General features: G+C 41.6%; 1 protein-coding gene and 1 pseudogene across 5 annotated transcripts in view; one reads left to right on the top strand and one right to left on the bottom strand.

Moving 5' to 3' along the window:
• JARID2 (jumonji and AT-rich interaction domain containing 2) overlaps positions 1 to 19,654 on the top strand; it is a 282,213-nt gene that overhangs the window by 89,919 nt on the left and 172,640 nt on the right. The gene's annotated exons all lie outside the window — the stretch shown is intronic.
• On the bottom strand, positions 4,439 to 4,578 carry LOC129473902 (uncharacterized; annotated as a pseudogene).

The raw sequence follows: 19,654 nt of genomic DNA, 5'->3' as shown, positions 1-19,654 counted from the left end.
AATACAAAAAATTAGCTGGGCGTGGTGGCGGGCGCCTGTAGTCCCAGCTACTCGGGAAGCTGAGGCAGGAGAATGGTGTGAACCCGGGAGGCGGAGGTTGCAGTGAGCTGAGATCGTGCCGCGGCACTCCAGCCTGGGCGACAGAGCGAGACAAATTTGAGTTGTTCTTTTAAAATATAGTATAAACTCATCTACTAAATCAGCAAAATGAAATACCTTGGCTCACAAAAAAAAAAAAAAAAAGTACGATGGGACCCCCCTTTCTGCAGTTTCGCTTTCCGTGGTTTCTTAAAATCAACAGGTGTCTGAAAATATTAAATAGAAAAATTCTAATTCATAAGTTAAAAAATCCTAGACTTAATGTCCCTACTTCTGGACTATATTGTTCTGTTTGATACTTGGGAGCACACCTGCTAAGCCAGTCCATTAGAACTGCATGCTTGATGCAGGAACTGAGGCCCTCAGAAGGGCTGCTTGAAAATAGTCTCAGTGCCAAGCTCGAAACCAGTTGCTCTTCGCCATATGTCAGAGTGAGGAAGGAAGGCTGGGGGGATTAGAATGTGCTACGAAAAAATTCCGACAAAGAATGAGAATTTTATGCAGAAACAACTATTGATAATTTATTAATATTTACAGGGCATGTCAAGTGGTTCTGTGAGAAAAACCAAATTAGCAAGCTACCTCAGGAATTTAATTTTTAGATATATCTGAATATTAACTGGGGCTCAAACATGCCACACAATTCTTTTAGTAATGAATTAGAATATATCATGTAATAGTGTTACCATCCAAGACTCCTAGTGTTAACACCAAATCTTAATTTTCATTTCATTAACCTGGCAGGTACTTGAAAGCAGCATTGTATCAAAACAGCTTTATTATGTAGAAGGAGCAATATTTAATAGCTCTGTTCCAAATTACTCCTAACTTCTCTGTATTTCTGAAGGAATATTTATTATAATGACAAAAGCCTGTACAGCAGCTCTAGGAGAAGAGACCACAGTGTTTAGAAAAAGAAATTGGCTTGCAGCTGTGGTGGGCGCTACTTGTGTAAGTCCAGCTGTCCCCCTTGAGCTCCTGCCAGTCTGATAGGCCTTCTAAGTTGTCACAAGACCTGAACAGTTCACTTGTCTAAATCCTGCAGAGCTGGAAAGAGAACAATTTGTGTGTGTGTGGGTTTGTCCTAAGAAATAATCCAAAATAGTTTTCAGTACATACATTCGTTGTCTGTTTACTCCTTGTTTCTTAAGATTCTTCCCGTATTCTTCTGTTATTTTTAAAAACAATAACAGCTTTATAGAAATGTAATCCTCACACCATAAAATTTACCCTTTCTTTTTTCTTTCTTTTTTTTTTTTTTTTTTCCTGAGTCAGAGTCACCCAGGCTGGAGTGCAGTGGCGCCATCTCTGCTCACTGCAAGCTCTGCCTCCCGGGTTCACGCCATTCTCCTGCCTCAGCCTCCTGAGTAGCTGGGACTACAGGTGCCCGCCACCACGCCCGGCTACTTTTTTGTATTTTTAGTACAGATGGGGTTTCACTGTGTTAGCCAGGATGGTCTTGATCTCCTGACCTCGTGATCCACCCGCCTTGGCCTCCCAAAGTGCTGGGATTGCAGGTGTGAGCCACCGCGCCCGGCAAATTTACCGTTTTAAAGTATATACAACTCGTTGTTTTTTAGTATATTCACAGTTAGACAAGCCATTACCACTATGTAATTGTGGACTATTTTCATCAATCTGAAAGGAAATCTTATACTGATCAGCAGCTATTATTTCTTCCCAGGCCCTAGCAACCACTAATGTCCTTTCTGTCACTGGATGTTCCTATTTTGGCCACTTCATATAAATGGAATCATATGCTATGTGGCCATACGTGTATGGCGTCTTTCACTTAGTATTATGTTTCTCCACGTTCTGTGAATTGGTACTTAATTTCTAATCTCCTTTTTCAGTTTTTAAAATGGCAGTTAAATACACATAACACCAAATTTATCATTTTAACCATTTTTTGTGCTTACAATTCGGGGGCATTGACAACATTTGCGGTGTTGTGCAACCATCACCACTATCCATTTCCAGAATGTATTCCTTATTATTGCTGGAAAAAATTACATTGTTTGAACACTCTGCATCTTATGTATCTAACCATCATATATTCTAGCTATTTGAGTGCCAGATTGATTCAGTAATATATGAGTGAAAGAGAATAGCATTCTGCATGATCAGAAATGAAATTCAAAGTTGGTGCCATAACATACAAATGACCAGGGAGTCTTGGGGCCAGGGAAACCTACAGGTAATCTTTTCAGAGGAGCCATCTATCAGGATGTTCTGGAGAATAAGAAGGGTGCTCCCTCCACCCCGAGAATGGTTTGGATGAACACACAAAATATATTTAGTGGGCAAACCTTTAAAATATGACATCTTAGTGTGTGGAAGTCCATAACCCCAAAGGAGGGCTTGCTCAGTACATGCAGAGGTGTTCCCAGAGCATGTGTAAGTCTGTATGGTTGTGCAAACAGGAATTGATCTGACAGCGTGAAGACACGGCAGCCTTCTCTAATTAAAGCCTCTTGATGACATTAAACTGTGTTGCTTAATTACAATAAATCATACATTAACAGATCATGTCTCCGAAGAAGCATTGTCAGCGTGCTGCATAATGGAATAAAATTTGACCTTGTAATCACAGGGGTTCCTATGGAGCAGTGGCTTATGTCACCAATAGGAACATGAGCCCTAGAGTTACTTTGGCAGAAGTCAGATCTTAGAATGCTTCCTTATAATTCTGTTTCTATAAAGATGTTTTTTCTATATCGATACGTATTTTAATGTGAGGATGTTTTTATATACCTTGAAGGGAGTAAGGTTTTCCATTCATTCCCTGCCATTACTTTTCTGATCACCCCCTCTTCATTTCAAGCTAGTCTGGATTTGGCGTAATTTTTACAGCAGTTTTTGCACACTTCTTTTACATGTGCTTACTCCTTTTGCTGCTTTCCATTGCGCTTTGGGGTACCAGCTTTCTGACTGACAGATGGGCCAAGTCAGGTACAGGCTGTTGTTACGAAAGGGCGTCTTCCATCATGTTCTGTTTGTTTCTTCAATACTGTACTATTTGAGAGAGTGTACAACTCTAGATACAGAAGGCCTTTTGAAATTCTACACAAAATCACAATAAAACATAGGGTACTGCGGGCCTGGGGAGATTCTAGTTCCTGTTCAAAACTGACTACTACTGCCATTTAAAGAACTGGAATATAACTGCATATCATACCACCTAGACTTATGAATATTGTTATTTTCATTGGTTTAATTTTCAAAAATTAGTGGTATTAAACCACTGGGATATATTTAATTTCTTCATGATGCAGATTATTAAACACTCACTAGCCTTTTTTTCTCTCTTGATTTTATAAATGGTAATTGAAAGTCCATAGATCTTAGGTTTGTGGAACTGGAATGGGCCCCCAGGGGATATTCAGTCCACACCCCTCTTTGTTTTTTTTGTTTTTTGTTTTTTTTTTTTTTTTTCCTTCTTCTTCTTTCCAGAGACAGTCTCGCTCCTTCACCCAGGCTGGAGTACAGTGGTTCGATTTCGGCTCACTGCAACCTCTGCCTCGTGGCTTCAAGCGATTCTCATGCCTCAGCCTCCCAAGTAGCTGGGATTACAGGCATGTGCCTCCACGCCTGGCTAATTTTTGTAGTTTTAGTAGAGACAGGGTTTCACCGTGTTGGCCAGGCTGGTCTTGAACTCCAGGCCTCAAGCGATCTGCCCACTTCGGCCACCCAAAGGGCTGGGATTGCAGGTGTGAGCCACTGCTCCTGGCCCACACCCCTCATTTTTCACTTGACCATGTTAGGTATGTCAGAGTCACCTTGCTTCTGGCAGGTCAGGCTCCTATAGTGCTGTTTAGAACTTCACATTTGACAGGTTTGACTGTTTTAGAAGTTCTCTGCTCTTCCTTCACATCTGGGATGCCATCATTCATTCTTTGTTCTCTTCTGTGTGAGCATGGTCTTGTTGCAGTTCCCCTTTCTCTGCCTGCCTGTCCACATTGAGGTGTCCCTGGGGGTGTCTTTTCTCCTAGTGTCCACTGTCCACACTACAGGAGTGTGCTGGAGACTCCCAGATTTTCTGTCTGTGCATAAGCCTTAAGCATTCCTATGTGCTGCCCAGTGTTTCTGTGGACCAACAGCTGGAGCAGGCTCTGTATCTCCTCCTCCAGAGCATGGCCCCTTTGGCATGATGGCTCACCCCTGTAATCCCAGCACTTTGGGAGTCTGAGGGGGATGGATTGCTTGAGCCCAGGAATTTGAGACCAGCCTGGGCAAAACCCCATCTCTATACACAACACACAAAAAAATAGCCAGAGGTGGTGGTGTGTACCCGTGGTCCCAGCTACTCAAGAGGCTAAGGTGGAAGGATTGCTTGAGCTGAGGATTGGAGGTTGCAGTGAGCTGAGATTGTGCCACTGCACTCCAGTCTGGGTGACAGAGACCCTGTCTCCAAGGGTGAATGAATGAAAGAATGAATGAATACTACACTTGATCTTAGCCAAAAGGCTGAGAAGCGATAATGAATGAATGAATGAATAAATAAAGGCATGGCCCCTTTATCATCCCAGAAGAGAGATGATTCCGGTGGTGCCATGGAGATCAGTGGCTGCCTTTTCCTGAAACTGAAAAACAGGGAATCTGAGGGAGGGAAGGAGAAGTATATCAAGCCTAACTAACTTATTTTTGTGTTTTACAACACTGGTGGTTCAGTAATATTTCGCTATTGCGAAGATTTCTGTATATTGTTGTTAAAAATAGGAACCTAAGATTAAATGTTTGTGACTTTTCATGTTTTGGAATGAACTACTTTGGTCAAACTCAAAAAGTAATGCTTGCTAACTTATAGTTAGAGCTGGAGTATACATTTTAATTCTGCATTTAAGACAATATTTGTAAATGCCTGTGTACAATGACATATAATAAGGGTCTTGTAGGGAAACCATTTTGTCTGGGGAAAGAATGTTCCCCAATGTTGAACACTACTGTCTGGAGCTTGTTAAAAACATACCCCCTTCAGTGTTCTAATTTAGCATTGGTTCACTAGTAAAATTCGGGATTCTTTTTTTTTTTTTTTTAAATAGATTTGGGCGTATACAGTTCTGTACGTTTCATGTTATTTTTACATTTGTTTTTAAAAATTAAGAGGTGAGGTCTCACCATGCTGCCCAGGCTGGTCTCCAACTGGGCTCAAGCGATCCTCCCACCTTGACCTCCCAAGGTGCTGGGATTACCTGTGCGAGCCACTGTATTTTTTCACTCTTTTACTGTAATTCTGTTGTGCAGTCAGGATTGGAGACTTAGTGATCTGGTTAGCAAGTTCTCTCGCCAGAGAAGAGTTAACTTATTTTTAGTATTTAGAGTGTGGTTCAGTAAGTCACACATAAAAATCAATTTGTTATTTGTAATCACTCCACTTAAATGTGTAATGGGAAAGGTTCCATTGTCCCCCTCGCAGGGTGAGTGTAAACGAATGTGAAACTGTCGGGCCTGCCTCTCTTCCAAAACCCTGCCATCTCTTTCCTGCAGCTGAGGCTCTGCTTCCCTTCATGCAGTTTTAAACCACCCTAACTGCCGATCAAAACCCCCAGACTTTGTCTCTTCTCTCTCTTATATGAGAGAGGTTTGAAGGGCTCTTATCTCTTTCCTTACAGTGTTAAGAGTTTTCCTATATTGGCAGTATTACTAAGTAAAATGAGCATTAGGCTCAGCTGCCAAAGGTGCACATCAGACCAGATGTTCCTAGAGGTGCCATGTGTCTCCACAGCTCGACAGACGCAGGCACTCATGGCTCAGGGGCACCTCCTGTTATCCTTTCCTCTCCCAGCTTGGGTGGCTATGCACGCCTGCAGCAGGCAAGGTCTGAGCCCAACAGCCACGATGGGGGAGGTGGGTGGTAGAAAGCCATGGTGGTAGCTGAGACCTTACAGGGCCAATGGATGGGCACTTCTCATCTGCCACACCAATGGAACCCCTGCCCGAGGAATTCAACCTGGTCTGAACTGGGAAAAGATAAAAGGATTGGGGGGGTCCACTTGCACTAAACAAGGGGCTTTCTCCCCCCACCCCCCTGAATTTTCCCCTTTTTGCCTCTTAAACTGTTTCTCTCTTTTCTTCCTTTTCTGAGTGGGAGGGGGCCACCCTCCCAACTCTGTTTCTGATAGGGAAGTTAACGAAGGAACGGCCCCTGCTGGCTGAGAACTGCAGATTTGAGAGGGTACATTTGAGACTCTACACAGATACAGCCTCTAAAATGCTTTTTCAGTCCCAAACTTGATTCGAAGCTTCAGGCAGAGGCCCTGGAAAGAAAAACCAGGTCTGAGGGTTCCGAGGCCAGACAGCAGGCACAATGTAAATAGGAAGGACCAAGTTCTGCCAACCAAAGCCTCCACCTCACGGAAGGACACCACGCTTCATGGTGTAAACAGGCCCAGGGAACCCAGTTTGCCGACAGCAGGGAGAAATAGAGGCGTAGGTGAGGGCAGTCAATTCCTATTCTCCAGGTTTTCTTTGCTTCATGGGTACGTACCGCAGTGGTACCTATGGCTGGCCCAGGGATAAGAAGTGGAGAGGGAAAGGAGGCCACTCGCTTTCTCTCTCTGTCACAGCCCGAGTTTTTGCTGAAAGAAGGAAGGGAATGAGGGACGCCGCTATTCCCTGTCTTTCAGAATGGGCAACCAGTTCTCTTCACCACCCCCAGCTTATACTCCTCTGGAGTGTGTCCTAAACCATTGGGACTGCATTGACTCTCAGAATCTGGAGGAAAAATGCGTCGTAGCCCTCTGCACAAAGGTTTGGCCAAATTACGATTTACAGAAAGGACTGGCTTGGCCTCAGAAAGAAACCATTCATTTTGATACCATTCGGCAAATCTGTAGACTTGAGGACAGATGGTCTGAGGCCCCATATGTGCAGGCTTTGTATACCTTGCCAACAATATAGGATTGATCCAGCCCTCCTGTTTGCTGTCTCAGGGAAGGCTGCAAGGGGCAAGCCTAGCAAAGTAAAGAGGCACTCCCAGCAGAGGAACCAGCTCCCTCTAGCCTTGCCCCTCGGGTCCACCCCAACCTCCCTATCTAGCTTCAGCCTCTCACTTGCCCCTTCTAAAAATTCTTGCTCTCAACAAGGCCCAGTCTCACTCTTTCCCCTCCAACAGATGCCCTTTGAATTTGGGCGCAGTAAGGCCCAGTTACCCTTCTCCCTACGGGACTTAATTTGCTTTAAATTAAGGGGGATCTTGGCAAGTTTTCAGATGGCCCTGATAAGACATATAGAGGCTTTTCAGAATTTCACTAAAATATTTGAACTCTCCTGGAGAGAGATTATGTTACTTTTGAATTAAGACCTTGACGAACACCGAGAAGCAGGCTGCTCTGCAAGCAGCAGAGAGATTTGGGGATGAGCTTTTACATCACATACAGCATCAGGGAAGGGGGCAAACATTATCCAACCGGAAGAGCAGTACTAATGGATGACCCTAAATGGGATCCCAGTGACGAGGTGGAAGACTGGAAGCAGAGACACTTTCAGGTGTGCATAATGGAAGGCTTACCTAGAACAAGGACCGGGCCTCTCAATTATACTAAGTTGTCCATGATTGACCAGAGATTTGATGAAAATCCCACTGCCTCCCTGGAAAGGCTAAGAGAGGCCTTTGTAAAAGCACACCTCTGTATCTCCTGATTCAGCCAAGGGACAGCTAATCCTAAAGGATAAATATATTACTCAGGCAGCCCCGATATCAGGAGGAAGTTGCAAAAACTGGCCCTGGGACCAGAAAGTACATTAGAGGACCTCTGGAAAGTGGCTACCTCAGTCTCTTATAATAGAGAAAGGGAGGCCTGCGAAAGAGAGAAGGTGCAGGTATTCCCAGGGTGTACCTGTTAACTGCTAAAGGTATGGCAAGAACAGTTATCTCTCCTGCCCCATCCGCCCTGCTTTCTAGACAGTTTTGCTCTTGTTACCCAGGCTGGAGTGCAATGGTGCGATCTCGGCTCACCACAACCTCCGCCTCCTGGGTTCAAGTGATTCTCCTGCCTCAGCCTCCTGAGTAGCTGGGATTACAGGCATGTGCCTCCACACCCGGCTAATTTTGTGTTTTTAGTAGAGACAGGGTTTCACTATGTTGGTCAGGCTGGTCTCGAACTCCCAACCTCAGGTGATCTACCCACGTGAGCCTCCCGAAGTGCTGGGATTACAGGCATGAGCCACCGCAACTGGCCCAGTTATCTCTCTTCTAAAGTTTATCTGCTCCCATACAAGGTTTCATTTCTTTCACCAGAGTGAAAAAACTTGGAGTACAATGTTGCTGTTAGTATATTTCACTTCTTATCTCTATGATCTTTGGCACTAATTTTTTTTTTTTTTTTTGAGATGGAGTCTTGCTTTACTGCCCAGGCTGCAGTGCAGTGGCGTGATCTTGTCTTACTGCAACCTCTGACTCCTGGGTTCAAGCAATTCTCCCTCCTCAGCCTCCTCGGTAGCTGGGATTACAGGTGCACGCCACCACGCCCAACTGACATTTGTATTTTTATCCACTGCACCCGGCCTCAGATGCCATGTTCTAATGGGCTGTGTCTATAAAGTTATTAAAGAACAAGGGCCAAGTAATTTGGGGTGCCTGTGAAGTGCTGAGCATGGCCTTTCCAATTTGTGTGCACCTTCTTTGGTTCTTACTTTACAAATGAAGGAAGCTGATGTCCAGCAAGGTCATACAGCAGGTACAATCACGGGCTGATTTCTGAACCTAATTCTCAATCTGTGACTTGTGCGACATCATTGTACTTTTGATACTTTGTCATTAGTTGGGTGTGTATTTTACTACCTAGGAGTAGTTATGAACAACCAGTTTGGTGCTAATGAAAAGTAGTTGTGATTCCTCGACTAGATATGCAAACCTTCAAGTTTATAAAGACTACTCTCATCTTGCTTTGGCTGGTCTTTGTAGTGGATGGATATTGGAGAAACCGATGAGGTGATATATATGAAACAATATATTGGGACAGACTTCTATTTATTCATTCTTAGGACTTAGGAGCCCTGCTGGTGTTCTGTACTTGTGCCCCATTTATAGCCATAATGGTAGATTTAGATTTATGAAGCTGATGCCGTGATCTTTATTTCAATCCTAATTGGTCGTTTGCTGGTCAGAAATGTGTCTCTTTCCTCTTTAGTGGGAAAAATGTGAGTGTGAATGTAAGATAGTTTTAGATAACACTCAGATGGCCTTATGATCTATCTGAAGTCAGCTATGGGATTATGATGTTTGCCTCCAAGCTGTGTCTTGGGAAGGAATGAGTCTTTCTCTGCATAGTAATTTACACCTGGTCAAAGGCCTGACCACCTCGAAGCAGGAAGCGGTGCTCATACACTTCCTATATCCAAGGACAGTTATTGCTTTTAAAAAAAAGTGAAACAAGAGACTGTATTCAAAAGGAAGTCTTTTCGTTTATACCCACGCTCTCCTTCCTGCCCATGTGATGTTAGAAAAAGTGTTATTTTCACTGTTACATAAAAGTTTTTGATGGTTTCTTCTGTGCAGTTTTGAGATGTTTCCTAGTTGATGGAAAAGTGTAAAAAATTCATGCAGAAATAATGCGTGCTGCCCAGCCCATTTTTTCTTGCTTTTTGTACCTACTGTTTACATAAATGTTTTCCCCTCCCATATGTTCTTTTTTACTCTTCCACATTTGAGTGGAAAATATTTAAAAAGTTTTCTTATGTATACTTATGATTTTACTTGGAAACAGCAAGTGTAAGGTCTAGAAGCAGAGGGGCTTTCAGCTTCTCTGCAACACACAGGAAAGTAGACACAGTTTCTAGGGCAGGCCCCAGCCTCCAGGGTAAGATAGGCATGTGCCAGCAACCTTGCCTACCCGTCATGACCCTGCCATATTATAGGTACTAAGTCATGCTTCAGCAAGGCTTCCCACACTTCATTGACTGGACCTTCTGTTTTGTCATCAGAATAATTTATATTTGTATATAAAATTTCTTGGCTGGGGGTAATACTGTACTCTAGCAGTGACTGAAGAGGTGCCAAGTAAGTTTGCCACCTATTGTGGGTTTAGTCTTTCTTGTTAGTAAATGGCAAAGAGAAATCGATGAAAGGCAGAGTTTAGAGTAGTGCCTGCTTAAGGGCAAGATCACATAGTATCTGCATTGATAGACTCAATAAATGTTTAAACAAATGAAATGACATAGTTTAATATTATGGGAGGGTGTGTGATACTGATCATGACTCAAACTGTAGAAAGAAGAGTGAGTATTCTTTCATTATTTCAATCCTATTTAAGTCCTGTTGAGTACAGTTTGATACCCTATTTTGTATTTGATTTACAAGAGCAATATATTTTTATCTTAGAACATTTGGGCTTTCTGCTAAAAAAAAAAAAGTGGGGGGGACAGCATTTATACCACTCAGTGATAATTATTAACATTTTGTGGTATCCATTTTTCTTTTCTTTTCATTTTCACCAAGTTGGGTGAAACATCAAGAAACAAAACAGAAACAGTCCCCGGAGCAGCATTGCACATGCTCGGTCTCTCAAAGTCTGGCTTTTAAATAATTTTCTGTGTCTTTCTTTGTAATTGGGTGGAGAGTGTTCCACTGGGCAGCTGAGTTGAATTGCCACAATCTCTCCACTTGGCCTCTGTGCAATTTATTGTAAACATCTATTGTCTCCCAGGCAGTATGCAGTGTGATCCCTCTTTGTGCCCATTGTGCCCATTTAGCCTCTGGGACTACCCCCCACAAGGGTGGAAACCTGGGGCAGAGCAGACACTAGGTACTGTCCAACTAGGGTGGTTGGGTACTCCAGGTTTGTCAGCCCAGTCACTGTGCTGCATTGCCTCCTAGAATTTATTAGCACCTACCTAGCATTGGGGTATCTAATTCAAACTAATTAGAATTAGTTTGATCTAATTCTGTGCTGTTGAAAGTAACAAAGTAGTGAGCTTAGTGCACCTTCATGATTACCTCCTTATGATAAAAAGGAGTGAATTGCTTATTCAGAATATACACATTTTTAATGGGAGGTATTCTATTAAATTCTATTAAGTTTTCTAGTTTGTTAAAATTATAGAAAAATTTGTGGTTTATACTGGCAAAATTTTCCATAAAATTATTCAACTAGCTTCTTCTTCAAAGTGAACATTATTATGCATCTTGACTTTTTCCCACCTCGTTATTTTGTGTCCTTATTTACCCATAATTTAGGCATTTAGTACTAGTTCTAAGTTAGGAAGTTATTGCCGAGGTGCTTTGATTGAAGACGCCTTTACTGAGTCCTTGGGAAGTAAAATAGTGACGGTTAGGCCTGGAGCAGTGGCTCATGCCTGTAATCCCAACATTTTGGAAGGCCGAGACATTTTGTGGTATCCAGTGTTTTGGGCGGGTTACCTGAGATCGGGAGTTTGAGACCAGCCTGGCCAACGTGGTGAAACCCCATCTCTACTAAAAATACAAAAATTAGCCGGGTGTGGTGTTACATACCTGTAATCCCAGCTACTTGGGAGGCTGAGGCAGGAGAATCGCTTGAACCCGGGAGGCGGAAGTTGCAGTGAGCCCAGATGGTGCCATTGTACTCCAGCCCAGGCGACAAGAGCGAAACTCCGTCTCAAAAAAAAGTGAATGGCTGCTTTACTTTACAGTCCTAGTTCAGGATTTAAAAAAAAAAAAAAGCTCGAGCAGGCTCTTCAAATTTTGGTTTTGTGATTTCTGGGGTTTTCCCATTTAATTCCAGATGGAAGGGTATCATTAAGTTCTCTTCAAATGTAACCAAATTTAGTGTGTATTATTATTGCTGGTGGAATACAATGATGGTGAATATCCCATTAAAAACTCCTCCCTAGCCCCTAACCACATTGAAGTTACATTAAAGAGTTGGATGTGTACTGAAAGTAGGATAATCTCTTGCTATAAAATTAGGCTATTGTGCAGTCAAAGAGGCCTCTGCCAAGTGTGGTTCCATTTTGGTGTCTTTGGAGGGGGAGGAAGGGCAGCCGATATCCTGTCCCCCAACATTGAGCAGATGTTCTCTGAGTTAATGTTGCTCTTCAGTTATCTTTGACAGAAGCAGGGTCTGGTTAAGATCAGATTGTTTCAACTAATGTACATTGATCTTGGCATAATGATTACAAGACTGTAAGCCAGCTAGACAAGCAAGTGCTGGTGGTGAGTTGTTAGATTAAAAAAACAAAGCAATTGTTTTGAGAATAGCTTTGGTGCCCTGGACTTACATTACAAGACATTGGTTTTGAGGTATGCTACTTTTAGATTTACCTGGGAGGACATTTTACTTAATAAATAGCTCCAGACTATTAAGCTCGGTGCTGCTGATCCTGCTGAGAGGACCCGGGCCTGAGAGTTAGTGGTAGCCATCCTTTCAGACAGCCTGGGGGTCGAATGCCAAGTTCTCTTGAATTTTAGGAAGTACATGATAATCTGTTCTACTTGGGAGTAAGTAGGGATTTTTTTTTTTTTTTTTTTTTGTAAATTTCCGAAGGGTGGCTGTGAAACTTACTTTCATGGTAGTGGTGGACCCTTGAAGCATTTTTGGAAAGTAGATGAAAGAGGGAGATGTTTACTGTTATTTTTATTCAGTGGGTGGTGCTTGAGTGGTATAATTTCCTCTCTAACATTCTGTCATGTTCCATGTAACTTAGATAAAGCACACTCTGGCATATAGGAATTTCCCTACTTGCTTACCTTGGGATGTGGAGTGTGTGTGGCTTTGTCAGACTCGGCTGATGTAATGAAGAATGGAATTAAAAACATGACTGAGAGTCCTAAAGTCTGAGCTCTCTGGTTTAAAAAAACCCAACCCATCTGTATTGCGATGTCTCACTTACCATATACAGTTCACCCATTTAAAGTGTACAATTCATTTTTTTTTTTTTTATTTTTTTACTGTTTGTAAGGTTGTGCAAGCATCACCACAATTTAATTCCAAAGCATTCCCATTCCTCAGTCTCTGATTGTAGAAACAAATTATCTATGACTATTTCTTACCATGAGTATGTAGATTATTTGATGCACAGCTTTTTATTTTACCTCCTTTATAGATTTCCACCCAGGAAAAAATTTTAATCCCAGGTTGTCGTTGTCTCTTACTTGTATGAAGTTTTCTGTAATAATTTCTTAACTATTGTAATTCTATGAACATCAACTGAAATGTAATTTTATTAATAGCTTGTTCTGTAAAAATGCTATTAATAATAAAAATATCAAACATTTTGAAGGCATTGCTTTACCTGCTGTTTTGGATTATGATCATTCTTTTGTGTGGATAGTTGAAGATTTTAATTTTTTGACAAGCTTAATTGAATTAGGGAAGTAAGTTTGCTGCTATTGCAAAATCATATAATGCATGTTAAATATCAGTTATCAGTGTAATTTGTTTTTTTAATGCAGCAGCAGGTTTCTAGGCTTAGGAATGATAGTTGGCAGGTTTTCCTACTGCTTTCCTGTGACGCTTGTCAGAAGCTTCTAGTATAGTTTCTTCATTTCTAAGCTTTCAAGACTGATTGTATGCTGCTGATCTATATATGTAGATAAGTTTCTTGTCTTTCAAGGTCTTTTCAAGAGGTGCTGGAGCAGATTTAGGAATGCAGCATAGTCTAATATTGTTAAGCAGGGATGTGTACCTGAATCTCTTGTGGAAGTACAAAAATTCACCAAGTTGGTACCTCTGGCTACCCAACTCTGATTTGGAAAACTGGGGTGATCTGCTGTCACTTACGAGTTGCACCTCAGCTAGAGAACCGTTGTTAATTTATTTGTCCTCTAATTGAAAATCTGGAGCTCGAGCTTACTCATTGATCTTGGTCTAGTTACTGTATTCCCATCCTTTCCTGTGTAATTGAGAAAGAGCTTTTGATAGGAAGTAGTATATGGAAAAGTGTAATTCAGCCTCTTGGAATTTTCAACCAAAATTCAGTTCATAATTAAATATATTAATTTATTTAATATTACTCGTTCCCATTGCTGGGAACGAAATAAGACCATGAGTGCATTTTATACATTTTCTAGCTTTTGTAAGTTTGCGTCCTTTAAAATACAGATTTTGACTTTATTCCTCTTAGATGCAAATTTTCTGAGGAAGAATTCCATTTTCTTACGTTTTGTTAGAGTTACATGGGCAACATTGTAGTTCAGCACAGCCTTGGGTTGCTGGGAGTCTGTTACTGGGTCATTGAGCCTTGGGTGGACCAGAAGGCACACATTGTTGAAGCCTTGGGAAGGGAACTGCCTGGGATTGAATCTCTCTGCTCTGCTGCTTATCCAGGTTTGCAACTTGGAATAAGTTAGCCTTTCTTTCACGGAGTGGTGATATATGAAACATACATTCCGTAAGTGTTCATAGTTTTGTTGTCATTCAGCTGTCTGTATTAGAAATAATGAATTATTATTCAGTGATTTTTCTGTCTGGTAACAGTCTGTTGTTTTGTTGTCAGATGTAGATTGGAAGCTTAGAGGTTCAGGGTCTTTCATCTAGTTAAATGTGCATTAAGGCATCTATTTGGTGAATGTTACTTTTGCGGCATAAAATAGTTTAAATGTGCTTCCCAAAGATCCTGGCTTCCATTAAGGTATTCATTTATTCATTAGGAGAGTAATTCATTTTTTATTACACAGTAGCTTATAGCAGGTGTTAGAAACTCCAGTTAACACTAATGGCAATCAGCATTTAACTTTTTTCTTTACCGTCTGCTGTTTTGTGGTTTTCCACCATTTATTCTTAATTGTCATATATATTGGAAGTAATTAAATCCATGAGTCGCCTCCTCTTGTTATAAATGTTTGCACCCCTTTTAAGTTTGCTTGGCTTTCTCAGATTCTGGTTTCAATTAACATGCTTATGCTTTTCTAGTTTGCAGGGCAGATTAGTAGGCTTTGGTGTGGCTTTTTTCTTCCTTTCTGCCTTTACGCGATTGGTTGATGCACCTGTGTACCTAACCCACTTCTCTGGGAGAGGGGCTGTGGAGCTATCATCGTAAGCAACAGTTTTGTCTTGATCTCCAGGAGCCTTGCTTCATTTTGTTTGTTCTGCTCCAACAACGTCTGGATGCTTGTAGTGACCAGCTTGTAGCGGTCAAGTTATTCCTATTGAAGTAATTGTAATTTTATTTTATTTTATTTTTTTTGAGACAGAGTCTTGCTTTGTCACCCAGGCTGGAGTGCAGTGGTGCGATCTCGGTTCACTGCAACCTCCACCTCCTGGGTTCAAGCAGTTCTCCTTCCTCTGCCTCCCAAGTAGCTGGGATTACAGGTGTCTGCCACCACAACCATCTAATTTTTGTATTTTTAGTAGAGACAGAGTTTCACCGTGTTGGCCAGGCTTCTCTCGAACTCCTGACCTCGTGATCTGCCTGCCTCAGCCTCCCGAAGTGCTGGGATTACAGGTGTGAGCCATCGTGCCCGGCAGTAATTGTAATATTTTATATCAGAAGAAAAGATAGGTAGACTGTTTTCTTAAAGCAGTATTTGAGTGTCATCCTTGAGACATTTCATGGTTAAGAACATGAGAACACATGTTAAGTAACTAAATATTCAGCAGCTACTATATATTTAAGTAGTTGGGTTGAGAATTTAGCTGTAATTTATGGGCAGAATGAGGATATGGGGAAAAGAAGGACCTAGGTAGGTGGTGAAATGCTATCCTAAACCTTTTGGAAGTATTTGGAAAGGAAGTATGTTGATGAAATGCAGGACTTAACGAGAATGTGTGTGGGGAGGTGGTGGGAAGCATGGGAGAAGCACACATGCTTGATGATGAGAGAAGTGATTATTTTGTTTCATGCAAGCAAGCATTCTTCTCAGTATTTTAACCTTTTAAACCATCAGAATTCATTTTGCCTTCCCTGATTACTCACGTGGTTGGTGAGCATTTGAAAAAAATATTTTATTTTCCATGATATGTGTTTAGATTCCCGGGTATACTCTCTAATGTATTATTGTTGAGCTTGTGAAAGAAAATGAGATGAAGAATGAGATATTCTTCACCAGTTACACCAATGACTTTTTAAAAAATAGAATTCTGTTGGGATTTAAACATTTCCACTTTGTGTATGTTGGTGGTGATGGCTCAAAAATCCCTTTTACTGGACAAGGAAGTGTATTCATTTATTTTTCAGACAGGGTCTCGCTCTGTCACGCAGGCTGGAGTGCAGTGGCGCTATCACGGCTCACAATAGCCTCTACCTCCAGGCCTCAAGTGATCCTCCCACTGCAGCCTTGCAAATAGCTGGTATCACAGGTGCACGCCACCATGCCCAGTTGATTTTAAAAATGCTTTTGTACTGATGCTGTCTTCCTATTTTGCCCAGGCTGGTCTTGAACTCCTGGGCTCAAGAGGAAGCATCCAAAGTGCTGGGATACAGGTGTGAGCCACCACACCCAACTGCGAGGAATTTTAGTTATTTTAATTTATTTTTCTTCTTATTATTTTTGTTTTGTTCTGTTTTTTTGAGATGGAGTCTTGCTGTGTCACCCAAGCTGTAGTGCAGTGGCGTGATCTCAGCTCACGGCAATGTCTGCCTCCTGGGTTCAAGCGATTCTCCTGCCTCAGCCTCCCAAGTAGCTGGGATTACAGCCGCCCGCCACCACACCCGGCTAATTAGTAGAGATGGGTTTTCAGCATGTTGGTCAGGCTGGTCTGGAACTCCTGACCTCGTGATCAGTCTGCCTCAGCCTCACGAAGTGCTGGGATTACAGGTGTGAGCCACCGCACCCGGCCAATTATTCTTTTATTTCTATTTTTTTCTATGAATATTCTTTGCAGTAGATAATCTTTGTGTGGAGGGATTGTCAGTATTTTCTAAATTATATTTTATAAATTTCCATGGGCTGGGACTGGTTCAGAGTCTATATAAGCTTGTAGAAATGGTTTAAAGTTTGAACTTGATTTAATATTTTTTTCTAGAAGGTAACTTGTGGGTTTTCTTTTCCTATTCTGTTCAGTTATACTTGAAAAGGTAGAGAGAATTGCTCTTGCTTTCTTCTCAAGTATAAAAATGTCAAACATTGTTCTTTATTCTTCACTGAAACCATTACAGGTAAAAAGCCCACAATCAAGCTTTTGCAGACCCATCTCCCAGCTAGATGAGAAGCAGCTGCAACAGGAGCACTAGTGTGGGGAGCTCTAACCAGAGTAGGCTTTGCTGTTTAGGTTTGGTAGTTACTATTTTCCACCTCTTTGTGAATGGAGACGTGGAGGCGGATGAATTAAGCCAATTAATTGGAAAAGAAATATTTATTTCAGTAGCATACCATCTGAAGCAATAGGTTGGGATTTTAAGACTTGTTAATTAAGACCATGAAAGAACTCCATGGACAATGTTGAAAAGGGTTTTCATGTTAATTGTGTGTGTATTAGGAATGGAAAAACGTTTTCACTGAGATTCCTGAAACCATATTGCAACATGAGGGCCCCTCTTGACCTTGCAGCTTATGTTGGTCTGCTTTTCAATGTTAAAAGAAAAATGTGGATCTCATCTATGAAGTCATAGCTCATTTAGGGGTGATGTGGTAGATAGGTCCTGTTAGTTTTGAAGGACCTAATTGCCATATTAGGTTTTATTTTCTAATCCAAGATGGTGACTTTTTATTGGAGATGGGAGATACTAAACAAAAATGTTCCATCTGGATGGAATTTTATGGGCAGGTAAGTTTTTAGTGTCTCCATCCACAACCACAACAACATTATGTGCCCTAATTAGCTAGGTGCGTGAAGTGGGCCTAACTGGGGTAGCCAGTGAGAATGACTTGGACGTTTTCAGAAGAATTATTTGCAGGTTGGAAAATTCTCACTTCTATTTCTGGGATTGTTCAGTCTGGAGGAACAGTACAAATTAAAGTGCACTGTTTTAGAAGTGGGACTGGGTTTTGGCATTGGCAGCTCCATAATTGCAGTTTTGGCCAAAGATCACTGATGGCTTTTGGCTCACCACGCATGAGGAGCTCCTGCAGGAATGCTGAAGAAAAAAGGAAGGGATTCCAATGAAGGGAAGTAAAAACCAGAGCAGAGACACTGAGCTTCCCAGTTCCTCTCCCCCACCACCCCTTGGGCTAGTGCTGCATTCTATCAAAAGACAAGGAAAGATGAAGGCTGAGGATGCTACCTCCTTCCCGCAAGCAATGCCTTATTCTGGCCTTCAGCTTAACACATCATCTCTTCTAGCTTAAATCCTTGCAGGTACTCTTTTTTGGAGATGAGACGGACACCGTGGAAATGTATATACAATGACAGAGTTTATTCTCAGGCTGTGATTCCGCATCTTTTGCCAAGGATGTCAAATCTGGATATTCTCGGTTCTTGTGGTCCTGTATTATTGGTTACATGAGGAAAGTTAACAGAGATTGGTTGAGTGGAAGTAGCTGGGCCCACCATGTCCTGGATCTTAATGTTGGATAAGTCTGCTGGATTGTTTGTTGAACTCTGCAAGCCCAGCATCTGTTTTAACACGTGGCTGGAATTTGGGGAGACAGCCCTTTCCATTCAAGCTTGAGGCTGTGACCTGAGGATACATCAGTAACATCACAGAATCATGATCAGTAAGGTCTAAGGGTTAAGTCACAGAATCATGATCAATAAGATCTAAGGGACTGGGAAACCAATATGCTGTTATTTTTGTGCTGCATGTTGACCAAGCACCTGAAATGAAGGAAATAAGCTGTGTTTTGCAGGATTTCTGATGAAGGCAGACCTGGCCTGGCTCACTCAGTTTCTCCATGTCTTCAGCTGAAGATGTTAATCAAAACGTGCATCTAATCAGGTGTTCATCTTCATTAGTAACACGGAGACTCTATAGCTAGTGGGAAGAACTTTGGGGTTACTGACTTAGTTGATTCCAAGATGTGCTTGGTATTACATTTTAAAATGCCTAAAATGACAAACAACCCATTTGCATCAGTCACCTTGTTTTCATAGCCTGAGTATGAGTGAATTTGGCCCAGGTTGTTCATAACCTCATCACTTCCTTACAGGCATCGTTGGGCCTTCACAGCTTGCATTTAATTGCTATTTAAACAAGATTCACATGGATTTCATTTCAATGCCAAATCATAGCTTAAGTAGTTTAAGGTTTGTTTTTTTTTTTTGAATTAACAAAGGCTTAGAAACTGAGTGGCAGCAGGCTGTACATTTGATTTTAGTGAAATACTTGTATGTGGGAGGAATGACCAAAATTTCACTTTTGATTGCAAAACAACTCCCAAATATTTTTGGCAACCTAGTAACAGGAAGACGGTCCTCAAATAAAGTTATGTTAGGTCCTCAAGGATTGCTTACTTATTCCAGGGTAGCTGGAGGAAGGAGAAACTGCCACATCCTTGTACTGAAAGAGATTTCGAAGTAAAAAAAAAAAGCAGTATCTTGGATTAAGGGTTACTAAATAGCAGTCGTGTTTTCAGTTTGAGTGGTATGTAATAAAATACAAATTTCATATTTGAAGGTGTCTTTTTGGTTAACGAAGAGGATGTTGCTGAAGACCTACTGTGCTCATCAGGTATGAGGAAAATAGAGGTCACCCCAGGGAGCCTAGATTAGTAGCTGAGCCAAGCATTTCTGAGTAATACCAACAACAACCAGTGCTC

Source organism: Symphalangus syndactylus, chromosome 23 (genome assembly GCF_028878055.3).
Source record: "Symphalangus syndactylus isolate Jambi chromosome 23, NHGRI_mSymSyn1-v2.1_pri, whole genome shotgun sequence".
Classification (NCBI taxonomy): Eukaryota; Metazoa; Chordata; class Mammalia; order Primates; family Hylobatidae; genus Symphalangus; species Symphalangus syndactylus.
Note: the sequence above shows the minus strand (reverse complement) of the source record. Positions and strands in the feature narration are given on the sequence as shown.